This window comes from Athene noctua, chromosome 6, assembly GCF_965140245.1.
Source record: "Athene noctua chromosome 6, bAthNoc1.hap1.1, whole genome shotgun sequence".
Classification (NCBI taxonomy): domain Eukaryota; kingdom Metazoa; phylum Chordata; class Aves; order Strigiformes; family Strigidae; genus Athene; species Athene noctua.
The window spans coordinates 35,448,342-35,470,050 of NC_134042.1; the positions used below are offsets into that span (position 1 = coordinate 35,448,342).

Sequence of the window (21,709 nt, forward strand, 5' to 3'; positions counted from 1 at the left end):
TCAGTTTTTCCTGAATCATTTCTAATAAACTAATGGGATTTCTATTGCATGGCATTAACATCGCACCTTTCTTAAGTCCTGAGAGGAGGTCTGAGGAAGACGTAAAGAAAGAGTTAATGGCACCATAGTCTACAAAAGAAAAGAAAAAGAAGATTGTGTTCTGGAGGGGTAATGATGCAGCAGAGGCTGAAACATCTACTGTCATTTTCTGCTTCAAACTTCCTAGAAAGGTTGTTTATAACCAGATGTTGACAACAATTTAAACAGAACAACAGGATTGGAGCCACGGAGTGGAATAAGGGAAGAAGAGCTTAAAGAATGTTTAGATTAGTGAGATATGTTACAGCTTGCAGAACCAGACAGAATTCATCTGCAAGGGCTTAAGGACCCATCCAAAGCCATTTCCGAGCTCTTATCAATTGGTTTTGAATAGCTGGGGAATAAGAGAGGAATAACAAGGGAACACTTAGTACACGCCTTGCAGGGAAAGCCAAGGAATTTAAATCAGTTTGCCTAATTTTAATTCTTGGATAGATTGCCGAAACCAATTATAAAACCCTCCATTCATAATCAGCCACGGTTTAGTCAGTTTATAAGAAACACACTGCAGGGATTCATCAAGAGTAAACCGTGTCAATTAATTTCACTTTTTCTCCTTTAGTCTAGAGGTGAAGGGAAAGGGACTTAATTCTAAGAAGAGTTCGGACACTATCTTACAGAACATGCTCAGGTGTGCATCAGGGAAACATGGTCTAGACTTCTCTGTGAGAACAGAGTCCAGTTACCTGATAAACTGAAAGAGTAAAAGGTGGGCCAAAGCACTGCGAGACCCAGGGGATGTGTACTCAGCCCATGTCTGACCAGTATGTGAAAGAATGGATGATAGGGAAGGGAATGCAGTTATAAGATATCTGAATAAAGCCAAGCTGTTAGAGCTTGCAAGACAGTTGGAAGGCAGGCTCATAATTCAAAATGAGCTTGATGACTAAGAAAAGTGTTCTGAAAAACTCAAGATTATATTGAATAAAAAGAAGAGCAAAGTACTGAAAGCAGAAAAGGAAAATCAATGCACAGCTAGATAGAGATCCACAAAGAAGGATCACAGAAGATAGTAGCAACAAACTGGCTCTGAAGTGATATTGTGCAGCTACTGCAAAGGAAAAAAAAAAGAGGGGGGGGGTGTTTTAAACTAGCTGTGAAAACACTTGAGCTGGAAATTATAAGAACATCTATATCAGAGGATTAAATTCTGAAACAGCTTTCTAATGCATGTGAAAAGGTCGGGAAATCTGTATTGGGTTCAAGATGGAAATGAGCAATTTCTGGCAGAGACTCACTAGAGGTTGTTGCAGGAGCACAGGCCCAGGCTGGGTGATCCAGGAGCTTTCTTGATAATGTCTTTCATTTGCTTCTCTGTAAGACATAGTGGGGTTACGCTGCTCTTGTAAGGCTTCAGCTGGAGCTGCTGTCTTCAGTCCTGGGAATCACACTTCATGGAAGACAGAGGAGATGGAAAAGACCCGGGACACAGCAACACAAATGAGAAGTTTGGAAAATACATGAATGTGAGAAGAAGCTTGATTAATTTACAATGGAGAAGGCTGGGGAGCAGGCTGGGAAAATAGGATAGTAATCTTACAGCTTCACAGGATAGCCACAGAGCAGGCAGTGGCCAGCAGTTCTCCATATCCCATGCTGATTTGAAGCAAATTTGAAGAAAAAAAAAAAAAAAAAAAAAAAAAGACCTAATTTGAAGCAAAAACAAGACAGAAATGATGAGAAAATTATAGAATTCAACTTTCAAAATAAAAGGATAGCTAAATATTCAGATGAGCTCCTTTGAGTGTAAGGTCTCACTGAGTGGAAGAATTCATATGTCCATTAACCACGCGGCTGTCAAGGGTGGCTGGGGTACCCCCTCTGGCAGGAAAGTCCTGCGGTACCTAATCCACCCTGAAATCATGGACAGGTTCAATGGATCCCTTCAACACGATGCTTCTGTGAGTCTTGTTAAAATCAAGGTGAAGTTGTGTGATATGTACCTGAATCCACAATCCAACAGAAGAAATCTCCATGAACTTGGAGTGAAACTTTCACATTCCTCTGATCCCCACAGCTTCATCACTCAAAATTTGCTCACACACCAGAGGTGCACAGGCAGTAAAAATCCAATACGCTCTCAGTCCTCGGCTGCAATAACATGGTACTTCTTTCATCATTTTCTTTCAGACATAGTTCAAAGAATTATTGTACTAGAAATCATTTTCAGAACCACATCAACCTTAGACTTGCCCAGTACCCCAGGGTGTGTTTTTAGTTTGCAGTCCTGAAGCAAATTCTTCTGGAAGGTTAATAACTGGCACTGAAATGAGAGTGGAAAAGGTGATGGGTGCGAAGAGGGCGCTGCAGGTGTGCCCACAGTCAGAGCACTCTACCATTGCCCCCAGTAAATTCTTACACAGAGACTAAAGCTTGAGGGGAGGATAAGGTACCCAGGATTTAACAGTAAACAACTGTCAAGGGAAAACAATTGTTTTACTCTTTGCAAGACTGAAACCACAGTGATCTTAACACCAGACTTCAGAGTGTAATGGTCTCTGTTCACTCTCCTAATAAATACTTTCCTTCAATTAGTCTGCTCTGTGCAATGGCTCTGACTTGTTGGGTCCTTTGAGTGGGTTAATGAATGTTCTCCCAGCTTAATGACTGCCCGTAACCTTGCCGCTCCCTCAACAAGTTGTTCATCACTGCCAGTTTTTTCCCCCTCCAGGAGGTTGTTTATCTGACAATCAGGGGCACTGCTACTGGAGCATTTCTAAAAAGATTATTCTGCTAATTATTCAGAGATCATTAACTGGAAGGTGAAGCAGGCACTGGCTCTCCACTTTGAGCTCCCCAATACAAGAATATTCCTGTTACACAAAGCCCATGTTTTTTTCTTCTGCAGCACTTAATCTTCTCGCAGCCTTTGAAGGAAGGTTTCAGCTCCATCAGACATGTTTTGTTTGTAAGAAATGGAAGTTTTCTCACTTTTAATCAAGGGTATGTTCAGTAACCACAGCAAGCTGAAGACATTTCTGCCTTTTTCCATGACAGACTGTGTCACGAGGCGGAAAAAGCAAAAGCAGCTCCCCAGCAGCTGCCCAGGGAATCCCAAATGGGCATCAGCAGCAGACACTGTAACACTCACTCAAATACAGGCAGGTTTTGCCTGAAAAACTCATATTTTCCTTCTTCCCTAGTTACCTCAGGGGTCTGTAGAAATAAAGACAGATTAGAAGTGTCCTGTTGGTCAGGTAGAGGATTTTAAGAGGCTGAAACGAGACCCAAAGTAAGTGTACACAGATAGGACAAAAGGTGAAACAGCCAGGTTTTGAGGTGATAACTAAGCTGGTTTGGGTAATCAAATGTCATGCCAGGCAGAGGACTTCAGAGGGACCTCGTGGAGCTGGTGAATGGACGAGAGGTGGCACTTCAGCTTCAGTGGAGATAAAGTAGGTAATGCAGCTAAGGGAAAAAATAACCTAAACCTTGACAAGCACCTGAAATGAATGATCAGTGGGACACCAGTTTAGAGAAAAGAAGGCTATGGGAGGATATGACTGGAATCTGCAAAATCATGAAGGTGGAGGATAGGGTGAATGCAGAGCTGATGTTCCTGGAATCCTGAGGCACTAGAAGTCAAGGATCTCTAGGTAATCAGTGGGAGACTGCATTAAACCCAGTAAGGTAGTTCTCTGCACAGCCGGCTGAGAACTCTTGAGCTTGCTGCCATGGGAGCTGGCAGAGTCAGACAGGACCAGCAGGGTCAGAAAGGGACTGGGTAAATCCAGGAACAGCAGGATACAGATATTGATGTAGCAAAAAGAGAAGGTAATGTTAGGGATGTGCCACCTGCCATCCCTAATCCATCAGCTGAAGACAGATGCTGGGGGAGTATAAAGGGACTGCAGAGAGAAGCTGCTTTTCCTGAATAAAGTCTACTGCCACTGTATTTTTGGGGTTTCTTTTAAATTACAGGTCAGCATGAGCTCAGTCTCCCTCTGTCAAAGACTCTGCAGTTGAGACTCCTGCAGCTGGGTCAGCACAGCCCAAGCACCAGGGCTGAGCCCCATGAGGAGAAAATCACATCCTTTGTGAATCACCCTGCCAGGTGGGACAGAGGCAGGAGGTTTGGGTCCAGGAGCCCTTTGCTCAAGTGGTAGGACATTTCCTAAGGACTTCTGTTCTTATGGTAAAACTCCCTCCTTTTAGAAAACTGTTAAATTTTTGGTGTCTAGGCACAGCAGCCTGGGGAAAGTCCAGCTGAAGTAGCTGCAACAGTTTTATGTGAGTGCCCCCTTCACCACACACAGGTCTTCTGCTTAACATGATGGGAACCAACAAATGGAGAGTTGTCAAGAAGAGATCTTCAGAGCAACAGAAAGATCCAGACATCTGCACAGAGGGAGGGAAGTCTTCTCCAAACAAGGGATTTAGCCCTTTAGTGCTTTTGCTTAATACAGCTATTGGTTCATTTTATACTTTGCTAACAATCCACCCTTTCCTTCTTATTATGATACATAAATGACTTCAAATACATATTGCTGGATAAATTCAAATACATAATATTGACTAAAGAAAACCTTTGTTTATTTAATAAGGGAAGAAGTAGTTGTCTACAAGAAACAAATTACGGAAGAGATGAGGACTTGGTAATAAATGCAGGACTGTGGCTCCTCATTCTGTGAGCTGTCTTACTAAGGAAATATTGGTTTAGATGTGCCAACAAGGGCTCCCCTAGAGCCTGGGGACTGTTTGTCCCCACACAGACTCTGGCAGCTCGGGTTGAAAGCATTGCCTAGAACGAAGTTTGCAGTGGAGTTATACTGAGAAAAGCTGCATGCCTGGCTTAACCTACTGGACAAGGCTCAGGTGAAAACCAGTACTCTAGCAGAGGTTTCAGTTCAAGATTGGAAACACAGTTCCCACAAAAAGCAACTTTAGAAATCTCGTTTGGGAAGATCCCCAGCACCCAGGTGTCACCCATCACGTTTCTGAACCCAGGGGCAAGCTGGAGGTCGGTGCCTTTGGAGAGCTGGCTCTCCCAGAGCACCGATAGTGCATGGGATCATGCGGTGGCAGCTGCTGTAGAAGCATTTGGACCACGCACATTGTCAGCGACAAAGATCCGGAGTCAAGACCACATGGTGGGGCTATTAGAGGGACTAGAAAACTAGAAAAAAAAGGTTTTGTTAGCTCCACTGCTCACAGAACAATCTGTACACTCACAATGTGCTACGGCGAGTGAGGAGAGGCACTGAGGAAGGTGGTGTGACAGTTGTCCTTATCAGCACATCTCTCTTGCTGTCTGGTCTGAGCCTGGCAAGACCCATTGCTCTTTAAATCACGTTGTTTGTCACTAATTCTGTTTCCAGCCCGTAATTGCTAAATATCACTTCATGCACACATTGATTTGCTCCACAGTTACTATCAGGCCAACAGCCATTAGTTACCCAAATGCTGTTTGCCCAGTCTCTGGACTGCAGCCTTGCAAGTTCATTGACAATGTCTGCAATTAAGAATGTAAGTTAAAAAATACTCAACCACAATAATAGAAAGAAAAAAGCAAATTATGGCTCCCTGAGGGCTCACAGTGTGCTCTGGCTTAGGTGGCTGTGACTCCCTTGTTTGCTAATGGAAGACAAGGGCCAGGATTGCGAACATACTGCCTCTGACACAGGAGGAGGTCTTTGCTGCAGGATCAGGTGTTTCATGGTGAAAGCCAGGCCTGACGGAAGCCAAACATGTGGGGAAGGGTAGGATCAACTGCACTTTACATTTTCTAGATGCTTCAGCTGATATTATTGTTTGTAACACTAGGAGGATTTGGAAAACAACTAGTTGTGTTTAAAAAAGGCTTGGAGAACATACTCAAAGTAAGAAGACAAGAAACAATATGCCGAGGAGTAAAAGGTTTCTATTTAATTTGTGTATCAGCTGCCTATTAATGATAGTTGTGCAGAGGGACTTGGCCATAGTTCCCAAACACACAGAGATCCCTTCTACCCCTTATGTTCCATGTAAGTGAGAAATGAGATTATATCACAAGACCTAATTCATTCCCACAGCCCCAAGGACTGTTCTCATCATCAAGCACCACTGCTTTTTCAGTGCCTTCACTGCTGCCATTGACATTATTGATCCCTTTCACTGGGCAGTGGGGAAGGTCGATCCCTCCCTTCTGCACAGCAAAACCCTCTCACTCACTTGCAGGGCCTGGTTACAAAGGCATTATGGAGACTGGCTGCAGACAAATTCTTGGCACCATGACTCACAGCCTGGAAAGAAAAATGTAACAGGATAGCAGTTCTGGTTGGTCTTTCAAACCACAGGCTGGAGGTTGGCCATGTACCCCCAAATCATGGGAAGAGTGGGCTGGAGCCACTGGTGAAGTGCCGGGCACATGATGTCTTCACTAGGAAAGCTGGAACTGTTTGAGGCACCCAAGAGAATCACAGACTGGCCACCAGTGTCTCAGAGTTAATTTGCAAGAATCTTTCCACCATCCCACAGGTGAGCCAGGTGTGATCCTTGGACACAGACTGGGACATACAAGGGACTTTCTTCTTCCTGCTGTCTGGGTGAAAGGGGATGCTGACAGTCCCTGGAGACCCACCAACCACGCTGGTTTGGAGACTACTGTGGTCTTGTCTTGTAGCAGCCTCTGTCAGTGGTTGCCACTCCATTTTATTCAGACACCTTTCCCCATACAGAGGAGATGCGCCTCTGGACAGGAGGATGCTGACATCCTGAGACTCCTAGGAGAGATTTTTGTATCAAGAGTTAAGCATGATTTTCAACAGGGATTCCCACCCATTGAGAAAATCACACTGTACCCTGGCCAGTGGCACCCTGGGAGGTCCTGCCTGCCGCTGCATACCAGCTTTGAACTCGCTGGGGAAACACAGCTTGCTGGCTGCCTTCAGCACTGTGCACCTAACTGACACCATGGGGGTAACCAGTGCAGGCAGCAGCAGCCCCAGCGGGGATGGTCATCCCTGCTAAGGACACCCAATGCCAAACAGAGATAACAGAGACCAGCAGCCTTGGCACCACCTTTTTCCTCCCCTACTTTCAGAGAATTTGGCTTAATAAGAAGCATCTCCAGTGCTTCACCTTTTAAAATCAGCCGTGTTAATAAGAAGCAGTGCTATCATTCGGGTAGAGCAGCCCATTGTTCTTTCTCCAGCCAAACAGGATTTACATTTGCTCTGCAGCATCTGCCTCCAAACTGCATGGGCCACTGCTCTGCTGCGGGGACTTGGTCTTCTCAGCACCCTCCAGCCCTTGCAGACAGGCTCCCAAAGCGTGTGTGCTTCAGCTCATCACTTCAGGGTTCACTCTTGCCCCAGGCAGCTGATTAGCAATTCTGCAGCAGCAAAACTGCTCTGCCACATAAGCCAGGTTTAGATGGTGATCCCTTTAAACAGGAATGATCTCTGTCAGAACAGCTTGCCTAAATCCAGAGATAGATGCTCCTACTTGCACTAAACTGTTTTTCTGTGCATTAGCTATTTAATGGCATTAGCATAATATGCACTCCCATTTACAGAGGAAACGTTTATCTATGTGGTTTCACCAAAAAGTTGGTTTGATTAATTAAAAAAGGAGGACGGATGGGATTGCTGTGAGGATTTGAATGTAAATGCACTAGCAGATGCTTCCTGATCCTCCCAGCAGAGTACATCACTTTTAATAAACTCAGAACAGATGGCTAACTGTGGTGTCAAAGATGATATGTATCAAAGTGCTCTGTGGTCTCTTCCCAGCCAACTCCATCCTCAAGCCTCAAAATTCAAAGAGGTGAATCCTTACCTGCAGCCCTCTGGCAAAGCTCCCTCCACATCAGGGGTGCTGTGCTTACTCATTGCCGCCGAGCAACCCTCCTGGGGTTTCTGCTTCACCAGTCCTGTGAAAATGCAATAGAGCCACTTGCTGGAATGCAGAGCACATAGTTAGATTAATTAGGCTGCACGAGAAGCAGCAAGAGGTAAAGTACATCTAGTTAAAAGTTTGGGTGTTCCTCTTCTTTCTCCTACATGGGAGGTCCTGCTGACTGCAAGCAGGACAATCTCCTCTTAGTTCAAAAAAGTGTTGGCTTGAGCCAAACCTGCAGGACTGAAGTGACTTCTCCCTGAAACATTTGGTGTACCAAAATTGCCACTAAAACTGTTTATGTGTTCACCTTATCTCTTCACCAAAAGACAGGATGAGGAACACATTTAAAATAAGAATATTATAAAAAATTAATAATCAATGCTTTCTTGGGTTTTTCATTCCTAGGTCCCAGAGCCCTTTCCAAAGACATGACGTATCACTGGAATTTTGTCTAAGAAGCAAACTGAGGCACAGAGCAGTTAAATGTGTTGCAGTGGTCATGTGGGAAGAAAACAGCAAATCTGAGTGTAGAAATTAAGTCCCTAACCTTTTGCCATGGGCTGAAATGTTTCCCCAATTTAAGCATGTCCATTACCCGAGTAATGATCCAAACCATGCAGTGAGTCGCCTGACTCCTTACACCTATTTGCTGCCCTGTGCTGCTGCTGCCTGGGCTGGCTGCTGGCAGTAATTGTAGGAGCTGCTGGCTGGCAGTGGCAAAGTCTGTGTGACTACTGGCAAGTGAAAACGAACTGTATGATTCACTAGGAAATGGAAGACAATTTTCTGACAATGGGGAGATAAGTAGGTTTTTCCTTGATCTATCACTTGGAAGAGAGAATATTTGTCTTGAGGGACTGCAGCTCAGGTGTTGCAAGTAGCTATTTCAAAGGCCATAGAAGGAAGACTGACTTCTAGGTATCTTTACCATCTGCAATTCAAGCAATGTAACCAAAGGCAAATGCAGACCTAATTCCATAAAATGAGTTATGTCTCATGAGTAGTGCTGGAGATGGGAAATGTCTGGGGTCTAGTGAGCAAAATTTCCAATGTGAAACTCTCATGAAGATAAGGGCTGGCACTAGGAAGCTGTACTCTGCATTCATGGTAAGAAATCTGGCCTTGGTGCAGCCTAGTAGGAAGACATAGGGAGATGAAATACTAAGCAGAAAACAGATCGGAGCTGAGACTGCTATTGAAACTCACCATTTTTAGCCAAAGCACAACACAAAAGCATGTGCATATTCAGCAGAAAGTATGGCAGATTGGCAATGGCGCCCAGGGGAACCTTCTGGAGAGGATGATATCTGGAGCTCAAAAAATCCTGATCCAGGTACCTGTTTACACTGCAGACCTCTTACAAAGGCTTGGATGAGCCATACTGGGTCTAGGTTAGAGAGGATGCCTATAGCAGACAAGCATGTACAGCTGAACATCCCAAGTTGCACATTAAAAATTAAAGCTGATGAAACTCGTCTGGTGTTGGTGAGGATGATGTAGGGATATAATGTTCAGGGTAAGTGCAGGATGCAATTAAGTCCTTTAGAATTAAATCAAGTAACGGGATCGGAGGTTTTAAAGAAAAGTGGATGCATAATAGAGATGAGGTAAATAAAATGTCAGATAGGATATTCTGCAGAGGTGAAAAGAAAACACAGATAATGGGCATTATTGAAAGAAACTGAGACATTTGGATGGTCTTGCCCAACATTTCCACATGTGTGGATGACACGGTCCTTGGCCACCATGATCCCTGGGTACTGCACAACGTCCCATAGCACTGGGGATAACCATCAGCCAGTCCTTCCTACTGCCCACTTCAATAGACATCTCCCATAAAGCTCTGTGGCCTCTCATTTCTTGTTCAAAAGTAAAATATTGTTGTATATTGAAGGTATGAAATTAAGATAACTCTAGTGTGATAAATACTGGGAAGGTTAAAAATACTTCATAAAACTTTGTCTCTGCTGGTAAAATGAAGGCTTTGCTGCTGGATGAATGCCTGTCTTGGGAAGTTCTTTATTTTAAGCATTCATTTATCACTGTAACAGGGACCATTGGCTCCAAGCATTCAGTGACTGCAAAATGAACTTTCCCATGAGTACAAACTCATCATTCAGCTCTAATGATCCAAAGAAAAATTTCAAACTAATCTATACAAGAAAAACGGCAGTGTCATCTTGGGATGTTAATAGGAACAGAAACACCATGCAAGGTCACCCCAGTAATATGGAGGAGCTCTGTAGTTTCTTGAAGAAGCACCTAATATGTATCTAAGGGTTTTGAAGCAAAGACCGTTGCTCCTGTTGAAGTAAATGGCCTGTTTCTGGGTCATTCCAAAGTCCACATGAGTCCTATTGAAATCAGGAATGGATGTGATGGTTATGGGTTAACAAAAAAGGAGGTTAGATAGGACATCAAGCTTCTCACTATTCACTTGATGATCTTGTCAATACAGTAAACGTATTCCAAGGTCATTTCTGGTGGCAAGGGGATACTTCTAATCTGGAAGATGAAACCGAAAATATCAGTACCCTTCAGAAATGGGGAAGAACCTTCTCTTGGTGGATGGGGCAAAGTGAGGCACAGGGTGGGTGTCAGCCTCTGGGCTGGGTAAACAGAGCAGGTGGCATAGCTGAGCCAAGGCTCCTGCTCACTTTTATTCACTGCCACTATTGCTTTGTTTTGTGGTGGGTTTATTTTACCCCTGAGGGTCTGACTTCTCTAATTAGCTTTTTTTGTTACATAGGAATGATACATAAAGATTTCCTTTTTTCATCTCTGGCTAAATAGAGGATAACAGCTTCATTAGACAATTGAATACTCTTCCAATCAAACAGCAATATGTTGTCCCCTGGGAGCTTTCTTTAACCACAGAATACAAGCAGCTGCTCTAATTGCTCTGTGCTCGAGGCCCACTGCAAGGGTAACCAGGGCTGCTGCTTTTCCTGATAGCATCTTTGGAGCGGAGCAGACCAGGAGGGAGCTTTGCGTTTCATTCCCCTGTTACAGTGTGGATTTCCAATGGGCCCCTCTGGTTACCTACATATTCCAGTTAATGAATCTGCTCTCAGAATATGAATAACTAATTTCTTTGCTTAAGTCAAGTAATAAATCCCAGAAGGTTGATGGTCTGAAGCACTCAGATGAAAAACTTTAAAATAAAATAAAATGAAATAAAACTGGAGTGCCTGTGATACCCAGGAGTGTGTGAATGGAGGTGCAAAGGTCAGGGCTCAACACTTGATTCCTCTTTGTGGCTGTTGTACAGTGTGTACCTGTTGTTTATAAAGAGTTAATAAAAACTTCATTAGATGCAGTAAGCATGTTAAAAACATGAGTAGCCTCTGCTCCAGATGGCTATAAACATGCCAGTTGATGGTGGTAGAGATGATCTTCAGTTATAAATAGAGCTGATAAAAATATGGAAAAGTGTTTCTGCAAAATATTTAATGAACCAAAGTTGTTTTCAGTTCAAAGAGTTTGAAGTATACATTCTTATACTAAAAAAAAAAAAAAAAAAAAAAAAAAAAGTTTACTAAAACATCCCATTTCACTTCTGGTTTCATTTGTTAATAATATAATTGAAATAGATATTGACAATGTGTATTGATCAAAACCCCTGTAAAATGGACTGCCAGTCAATTTTCAAAAAGGAAGCTCAATTGCTCTCTGAGGCACTGATTCCACTGAGAATTTCTACACAAATGATTCAGGGCATCTTTATCATTGCTAGGCTTGCACCTATTTCTCCACATTGCACAAGAAATTCAAATCAAGTGAGATCTGCATCTACATATATTGTTGTTCCTACTGCTCTGTCTTCTAAAATATCAGTTTTAAGCCTGTAGCATCACCATGGATATTTCATAGCTTCAAAGCCAGAGAGGCATATGGTTTTGTCAAGCTGAATATACTGAAGTGGACAACAAGCACTGTTCCCATGTCTGGTAGCAAAGGAAAGAGAAACTGGCCAACATGTACATCAACAGCATTGTTATGACAAAATAAATCTCTGAAATCATGGAAGAGTTCCCAGGCAGTTGTGCTAGTTTGTTACAGTTCCTTTGAAGGAGGAGGAGGTTCCTGTTAAGGTTTTGCAGGAGAACTTGAGCTGCTGCAGATGCCACTTGTGTACAGATCAGAGTGAAAGTGAGTAATGATGTGTCAGCAACAGTGCTGGGGCTGGCAAAGGACACTCAGGTCCTTCATGTGGGCTTCCTGCTTTCACATCTGCAAGAGCTGGAGAAAGCTCTAACTGTCATAAAATGTAGTTTAGGCTTATGTTATTGCAGCAGGACTCATATCACACAAAGAAAACACTGGGAGGCAGGAAATACCCTTTCTCATGAAAACTGATGGGAGATTACCCCCTGAGAGATTACCACGTAAGGACAAAACTGATGGCAGAAGGTCTTTACCTCAAAAGTAAATGAAGACCTGGGAAGAGCATGATCTTCCATCTCCCAAGTGAACATATTAATGTTTTTTGTAAGCAAGAAGCTTATTTGTTGACAACTGATACACATAATCCCTTGTGCTGTGAGGCAGCTGTGTGGAGACGTGGCCTTCTGAGGCTCTGCTGCTCCACAGGGTTTCTGCACATGTGATCCTGAGCCCATGGACAGTCTGGGAGTGACCCAGGCAAGCAACAAAAGTCCTCCTCAAAGGCTGGCATGGCAAAGAGAGCAGTGGGGACAACCCCCCTAGCAGCACTTGCAAACAGCCTGAAGCAAATGGGGACTTTGACCGTAACTGTTTTATACACAGCGGGTCTGCAGGTCTTTGGCTGCCCTCTGCCATGTGTGAACCCTAGTCACACAGAAACCTGCTTCAAACCAGAAACAATTTCATTTCTTCATGAAATACAACTTTAGATGAGCTGTGTTGTTTAGCTGACTGTTTGCTTTGTGTTATTAGACCTGTAAGACCACAGGGAACATCAGTATGACTTGGCACCAAGTAAAGCAAGTTGAAAAGGAGCCGGTACTTCTTGAAAGCCAAAGAGCTCACATATCCTTGCAGGGAAGGCCAGAAGTACTCATCTTAAGAGGTCAACACTTGCAGCAGCTGAGAAGAGCACCAATATGTAGCGCTCCCTGTCCTAGCACAGGGGAGGAGTTAAGGCTTCACTGAAGCTGCTAAGGACAGAGGTAGTGCAAAACCAGTATAGGCAACAGGAGAGTCATTGCTGCACTTGGGTCACAACAAGCCCATGCAATGTTACAAGCTAGAAGGAGTGGCTGGAAAGCTGCCCAGTGGAAAAGGACCTGGGGGTGTTGGTCAACAGCCCGCTGAATATGAGCCAGCAGTGTGCCCAGGTGTCCAAGAAGGCCAATGGCATCCTGGCTATGTCAGGAATGGTGTGGCCAGCAGGACTAGGGAACTGATTGTCCCCCTGTACTCGTCACTGGTGAGGCTGCACCTCAAATACTGTGTTGACTTTTGGGCCCCTCACTACAAGACAGACATTGAGGTGCTGGAGCACGTCCAGAGAAGGGCAGTGAAGCTGGTGAAGGGTCTAGATCACAAGTCTTATGCAGAGTGGCTGAGGGAAAGGGGGTTCTTTAGCCTGGAGAAAAGGATGCTCAGGGGAGACCTTGTCACTCTCTACAACTACCTGAAAGGAGGTTGTAGCGAGGTGGGTGTCAGTCTCTTTTCCCAGGTAACAAGTGATAGGACAAGAGGAAATGGTTTCAAGTTGCACCAGGGGAGGTTTAGATTGAATATTAGTAAAAATATCTTCAGTGAAAGGGTTATCAAGCATTGGAACAGGCTGCCCAGGGAAGTAGTTGAGTTACCATCCCTGGAGGTATTTAAAAGATGTGTAGACATGGTGCTTAGGGACATGGTTTAGTGGTGAACCTGGCACCGTTAGGTTTACAGTTGGACTCAATGATCTTAAGGGTCGTTTTCAACCTGAATTATACTATGATTCCATGATCCCTGATGCCTGAGAACCCCTTTCAAAGCAAAAGTACATCTCCTACTTTGATCCACCTATGAAGCATTGCTGTGAGAGTTTGGAAACATTATAAATTATTCTGTCTTTCCAACATAAATAATGATGTTTCCAGTACCTATACCCACAATGAGTTTGCTCCTGTACTGTTCAAATTCAAACTTCCATCAACGTGACTGCATGAAGATCAAGTCCTGAGACCCCTTCCCAAGAGCCTCCCAAAGGAAGAAGGGTCACGCCACATTCCCAAGACCCGCAGGCAGGCTGTCTGGTTCTTGTATGTTTCCACAGAAGAGTAAAGGAAACCTGGAGTAAGGATCTAATTAGATGTTTAGCAATGAGTGCAAAGAGCTCACAAATGAGGAATTATCAGGTTTAATAAGCAGTGACTGACATGGCAAGCACTTCCCCTCCAAGCGACCTAGGAGAACTGACCCTTCTCAGCCACCATGAGATGCAGCTTCGGTAACTAAGACCCAGCTTCTCCTCAGGATTTGTCTGGGCAATCAGGAGACTTTCTAGAGCCTTTCACGCTCCAAATTTGTTATATTATTGCAGGATTAGGTCTACAAAAATTTCCAGCTGAGCAAAGCAAACCTGATCAGTCTTTGGTGGGTCTAAATTAATATTTGGAGGGAATAAAGTGTCAAGTCTGCTGTTAGACGTGCAGAATTCAAACCGATTTCCAAACTTTATTTTTGGTGATGAATAACATCGACTGATGTGTCTTTTTTTTTTTTTTTTTTTTTTTTTTTTAAGACTTCCTCTGAGCAGCAGTTATTCCCCCTTGTAGCTGATATCCTCACTACCACCTTTACTCCTTGTCTGAATACACTGAAATGATATCCTTGACTCTGGGAAACGCATCCCAAAGTTAGGGAAGGAAGCCAGGTCAGGCCTCAAACCGAATTTTGCTGAAAAGGGTAAGAGTCTTTCTATTTACCTGAGTATGTTTGGGTTCAGGCTCTTAATGAATAATTTGTTTAGAAGTGCAAATAACAAATTTGCTCCTGACACTTCCAGTTTCTTACTACGTGAAACTGTGTCAAGCAAAACAGCTGCAACATTCCCCTCAGTACAGAAAGTCAGGTACTCACTGCAGCTCCAAATACAAAGTGAATGTAGTACGCATTTATCTTATCTGCTCCCCTGGGGTTACATATGACAGCAATTGCCTCTTACATGGCACAAAACACATACAAGGATTTCACCATGCTTGTGATTATTTAGCTGCCTCCAGTAAACAAAAAGTTGTTGAGAGCCAGCAGACATTGTTTCAGTAAAAACCCTAAAAAAAACAGAGAAGCATGGACAGGCTTTTCCTCTTTTTTTTTTTTTTTTTTTAAATCCCCAGCAAAGCAGAAAGTATGGTTTGTCCTGAAACATTCCCACAAGTAGTTAGTAGCAGAGGCTGAGTCTGAACTCAGCTGAGTACAAATGAAGAGGAGACCTCTGCAAGGTCAGTGGTAGAGGACCAAACTCTTCCTTCCGCATAGAGCAAAATGGGGAGCAGAGAGCTTCATTGGGATTCCCTAACTTTTCTTTGGGCTCATCCTGCAATGCAGAGGAACCTGTTTGGACCATTTTGTCTGCAGAATATGTGGCTGAGGTGGGCTTAGCAGAGGCTCTACTGCATTTAAAGGTGCCTCATGCTGCTGTTCTTTGCTCTGAGGAAGGTAATTGCTGCTCCCCAAGGACAAGCACTGCAGCCCCTGCTCTTCTGGGAAAAAAAAAAAAAAAAGGGGAAAAAAAGCATTGGTCAGGAAAGAAGGAAAGAAACCTGAGCTCCTGCAGAGTGAGGAGAAGCCCAGTAATAGTAATTTAAGATTCTATGGCTGTTCCTCAAGCTGCTCTGTGCTGATGCTCTCAGGCAATTTAATCCCTGAAAGGTTACCTCCTCCTGTTCTCTGCTTAGTATAGAAGGAAAAAGTTTTCTTTGCCTGTAAAGCGAACGTTCATTAACTGTCATTAACATGCAATTTGGTGCTCAAAAACTGCCTTATCGACAGAACATCTGAAGTAAGAGCCATCTGCACTGCAAAGGCTGCCCACATCTCTGCTTGGGCTGTACAGAGAATAGCCTGACTGAAACCATGGTCAATGGATGGAGGGAAGGGACCAAGGTGCCAACTGACACCAGCAAAGCCACAGTGGGAGTCTTTTACCTTGCCTCATCCAGGCTGAGTGACATTGCCTAATAAAGACTGAGATCACTCTCTACTACTGACTTACTGCTGGAACATGTCTAAGACCTCTGAACATCCTCCCTATCCTCTCCATGATGTAATTTATATGAGGGAATACATAGCTCTTGAAGGATACTGACGCCTGCAACATCTGTGTATGGTCATTGTTGAAATGAAAAACAGGTATTTCAGGTATCTCCAGAAAGTTTCTGGGACACTAAGTGAAGACTAAAAAAGTCCTAGTGAGAGCAGGATACACCTGGATCTCTTTGCACTATACTATAGGTGATTATATGCTGTGGGACTCACTGGCTAGTAGCTGGGTTTTAAGGAGCCATGTGAGAACCAAATGATTGGGATTGTTTCTCTTGAAAAGCAGATGAGTAAGGCAGAAATGTAAATATCCATGAAAGCCTCACTCAACTAGGGAAGAGAGAACTTCTGTTTTTCCCAGCTTTTAGCATCAGGATAAGAGGCAATTTAAAAACAACAGATGAAACATTTTTGCAATGTTTCAGCAAGCTGTGGTATAGTGCCATAAGAAGTCCTCAGGCTGAGAACGTACCAAGTTTGAGGAGAGACTATTCACAAGGACAAGCAAATAAGCTACTTCTGATTAGTACTAAAACATTGTGATGCACTGTTAAGCATCAGGGCTGATGCCTAGTTTTTAGGAGGTTTGGAAGCTGGGATTCATCCTTGCACAAGGGTAGGGAGAGGCCCTATCTCCACTCCAGTCCCTGCCTCCAGGGGAGGCCCTAGGGTCTCTGGCTGGATTCTGACTCCCTGTTCCAACCCAGAATGGCAACTACTGTGTCCTTATTCTCCATATCTCCAGGTAAGTAGTTCCAGTGATGTGTTATCACCACTGTTTGGTGAAGAATATTCTTGGGGGACAGCAGTGCCCTGGAAGTCCTTAAGTCTGGCTTTTGTGGCTGGAACTTCTGGGGACAAAGGGTATAGGGAACAGATGTTCAGATCCTCACCCCTTTCCTCCATCCATCTGCAACAATGACAGGGAAGCAGGATGTGTTCAGTATTCTTTTCATCTCTTCAAATGCATTATTTTCAGTGTGAGCCAAGGAGATCAAAAGAAGCACCTGGAATGGAAGGTGCTTATGTGTTTCATGATCCTAAACCCTGCCATTAGAAAAAAAGTAATGTAATTTTTTAAAAAATTAAAAGGAGTAACAAATAATATAATTGTTTTGGTTTGGGTTTTTTTTTTTTGGTTGTTTTTTTTTTTTTTTTAATTAGGGATTTTGTCACTTCATCTCCATGAATTGGGAAGTTAGCAAAAGTGCATCTAACTTACATCTCAAAAAAGACCTCTACCATGCTCAAAGCATTTGATCATATATGAACTCTGGCCATAGGGGTATCCCAGGAGACCCACGTACCCCTGTGCCTCACTTGGTGTTCACTGAGCAACTGGCCTGGAGTGGATGGACATCTTGGGACACTTCAGGAATAAAGGAGAAGGTGTTTAAAGGCAGAAGATGAGGAATAAGATTAATCTTCACAAAATATATCAGGCAGTCATTCAGTGTAGAGAATCTGGGATGCTGCTGATGCTGACTGAGAGTCCATGTGTTAGCTATGAGCTGCTGGCAGTGAGGAGGTAGTCTGGTGAGCTTCAGAAGAGGAGTGCTGGTTCAAAGATCCGAGTCACTCTTATCATTATTTTTTTCTTAACTCTCATGAACCCTGTTAGTGCCTCCAGAGCCATAAATTAGACTTTCTGCCTCTAACTTTGGAGGTAAGTTAACAAGATCAATGAAGTCCTCATGAACCTGTTTTAGACCATTCTAAAACTTAGAGACTTGTTTTGTCTTAATAAGTATGTACATTAGCATGACACAGACTTTGTTGTCACAAGTCAAATAAAACCATAGCCATAGGAACAAACAGTAATTTCTTGAGGAGGCTGTTTGAGATCACTCTGCCTGCAGAGAACCTCCATCTCCACTTCTTTTCATACTGATTCAGTGGGGCTCACATCAATGAGGGTTTTCTGTAAGGGCAAGGTAAACTGACCAAGGGATTGGAGGGGTATGACATTTTCCAGACTGGTGTTTGAATAACATTTAGAAAAATTATATGAAAGTATAAAATGATGAGATCCAAGCTATTCATAAGGGTGCCCAGATGGTATTCTGTGATTGCTACGGAGAAGTCTCTTCTCCCAACAGAGAACATACTCCATCTGCCCCAGTGAGAGCTGTGCATGCCAGGCAAGGATGAGAGTGGATAGGCAGACCAGTAGCTACTGTCAGGATTGGGCACAATGTTGGGCTTTTTAATGGGGTGTAAGTAAACCTTTGAACAGGAAAATCAATTAATTTCAGGTTGGTGCAAGCACAGTCTAGACTAAGAAAATCAAAGCAAGTCAACATCATTTTGCCTCTGACCTGAAAAAGGAGAGGACTGGCTTTTAACAGTGTAAATGGATATTCGTAACAGCAATCTGAGCTTTGAAGTTCATTTCTATTTACAGGCACACAAGCAAGGCTTGTATGAGGGAACTGAGAGGTGAGCGTGATTGACTAACATGTGGGAAAGAAGAAAAGGTGTGATGTGGGGGTTTTAATAGACTGCTACTAATCTGGCAGTGAGCTTACATTCAGGATTTTCAATCAAATAGTTCTCAACTGATTTCATAAGCAAGAAGGTAATTGTTGCCTATTTTTTTTTCTTAGTGGTCTTTTTGGTTAGGATGTGGGTTATAGCTGTGTCTTGGCTTCAAGCCTTTTTGATATCTTCATGAAAATGACACTTTTCCTATTTCTGTGCCTCAGTTCCGATATCTGTAAAATCACAGCAGTCTGAAATGCAGCGTCAGTGTTTCCAAGCACAGGAGAGCAGTGAGTTCTTAACCCAGTTTCAGCCAAGAAATTAAAGAACAGAGCTCTCAAACTAGCTCAGAGCCAGATTCTTTGGTTTTATTTCCTCAGTTTTTAAATTTTTAAAAAATTTACTCTTATGTGTTGACTGAGAATAGCACTTAAGCCACATGATCTCTTGGGCAAATGACCTTATGCATGGGAATATCATATGTCAATAAGGCTTTCAGGGCTGCCCTCTTGTTCGCTCAGCTCAGAGCATGGGTAATGCAACAGATCTGGGTGTCTACTTCCATCCTTCCAGACAATGCCATCTTCTCAAATCACTTTTCAGGCTAGGAAGGCAAATACCCTTTTCACATCACTATAACTCATCTCTTTGTCCATCTGCACATGTTATGTTGGTGCTCACAGTTAGGTAATGGTATATGGCTCTCCACATTCTCACCACGCCTCATGCCTTAGAAAGTGGACAGCTATAAGAAAAAATAGAATTGCTCTCTACAAATGTAAACAGCCTTTTTATAAGACTGGAATTGGTCAGAAATGTCCATCTTCATCAACCTGCCACCCACTAAAGATCTTCTCCTGTTCTCCATATACTAAAACACAAACTACTTCAGAGACCCACAAACCTTCTCATACTTTTAAGTCTGCTTCTGGCATTGCCTTTCTCTGAGTAGCAGAATACCTTCCACTTTTTTATTTGATCACTTTTGCTTTTTGACATAAATCTTTTCCTGACACGCTTTACTTTGACAGTCCCTAATATAGCTATGCCTACTGAGACAAATCCCAATAGCAGAAGTACTGATTGCTGGATTAACAGTTTCATATCCATGTTCCTGGGGGAAGAAATAGGAAAATTCATCATCCATCACATGCTACTATACTGGGAGAATAAATGCTATATCTGGAAAACATTTAGTTTCTGCTTTGCAATGAACTTAATGGATGCAAGACCACAGCTTGAGAAACAGAGAAAAATATATAGTCATTGGCACTACGTATCCTGTTACATTTCCCAAAAAGATGCCCCAGGGAAGAAAAAAGCCTCATGTAAGAAAGTGGATTAGAACTGAGATAATTTACTGCCCTAATAAGATCAACATTTATATGTAAGGATAAGTAAATATTGACTAGGTAAACATAGCCTGATAAGCAGATCAATCTGTTTCTCTCTTAGGGATACATAGGAATTAACAAGCTTAATAACATTCAGTATTTCAGACTCAGAGACTAAAATGTTCTGGTGTACCCTGAAGGAGTAAAAGGCCATGTATATGACCTCCTCCCCTCCTTTCCCATTAAATAATTCAACTACAAACAAAAATAAAATCCATCCCAACAACTAAAAAAGAAGGATATCTATTGTTCCTGGAGAATGCAGATACCCTGTGCAACAAAAACTGTCATGGGTGTTCATTTCATGGTCTTATAAACATTTACCTATCAATCAATGTCATCCACAAAACACTGTTCAGAGGATCAATTTACTACCAGCTTTCTCTGCTATTAAATAGAAGATGCAACAGACAAGGGGAGCTTTGATTCTGTATGAGTGGGCTTTTAAAATCCAAATGTTCCTTTTAAAGCATGCATTTAAATCAGATAGATGTTAGAGGACATTTGGAAGTACATTGGGGAGCACATTTCCATGTGCATATGGAAAGAGAAGGTGAAAACCTATACTGCAGTCTGTACTCCCTGGTCTCATAGAAAAGTTCTCATCATCTTAGAACAAATATGTTCTCTTTATCTCCTTCGGTGCAGGACTCCCTGGTGAGCAAAGTAAGGTAGGGTGGGGGAGAAGGACAACGAATTTTTCTGAATTTGGTTTTCTAGTATAAATCCCTGGCTTTTGTGGCCTCTGAAATTGTTTGAGGGGTAGCATGGAATTGTGGAGGTGCTGTTCCTAAAGAAGCATTTGAGTAGCTTCCAAAAGTGAATCCAGCTGGCTGACCAGACAGATGATCCGTCCAAAGAATAGACAGTCATTTTGTCAAAGCATGGAAATGTTTGTGGCTAAGAAAATGGTACACTTCGTTACTTCCTCTGTCTCCCTTGTCAATGGAAACTAAGTGACCAGGGAAATCTTGGTTGCTTCAACTTAGGAACCAGTGAGGGTGTAGGATGGTGTTATAGGTTGTTATGAAACACTGAACAAAGGGTAAAAACATTAAAATTTGCTTGCAGAGTGACAACAGCTGTGAAACAGACCCACCAGCCTTTGCTATTTACCCAAATGATACCCTACTACTTAAGAATTTGTCATGAAATAGCTGGGACTTATAATCTCCACTGGTAAACCCATTTCATGGTGACCAGTTCTCTGTCTCTTGACTAGTCTTACAGGCACTCCTATCTTCTGTGGAGGCATTTCACTAGGCATCTTAAAGCTTCAACATCTGTTCTAAACTTATGTGGTCAGTGAAAGACAAGGGCATCCCTAGCAGGCAAATCCATCTAAAGGTGACTGTGCTGGCTGGGATACGGGAGGCACTATTGGCTACTGGTACATACCGAGAGGGCACATATGTGCTTGTAGATTGTCAGTCCTGGGTGAGGCGCTCGAAAAGTGATATCCTGGAAACACACCTCATCATCTGAGTGTGAGAAGATGGAGCAGCTGCAGCCTGACACGTTGCTGCTGGAACCCTTTGCCCGGGCAGCCGGGGCGGTCTGAGGGATCCTGGCGTGTGGCCACTCCTCCAACACCAGCCGAGCGGTGGAGCCTGATGGGAAGGCTGTGTGCGAGGGGAGGGGGGAGACAGGAGGAGGTGGCTTCCTCCTGACGC

General features: G+C 43.2%; 1 long non-coding RNA gene across 1 annotated transcript; it reads right to left on the bottom strand.

The window, feature by feature from the left end:
• Positions 1-4,699: 4,699 nt before the first annotated feature.
• On the bottom strand, positions 4,700-21,685 carry LOC141961593 (uncharacterized). Its single transcript, XR_012633802.1, has 3 exons — positions 21,435-21,685; positions 7,858-7,951; positions 4,700-6,800 (listed from the first exon to the last, which is right to left on the bottom strand). It is a non-coding gene; the product is annotated as an uncharacterized LOC141961593 (long non-coding RNA).
• Positions 21,686-21,709: the final 24 nt, after the last annotated feature.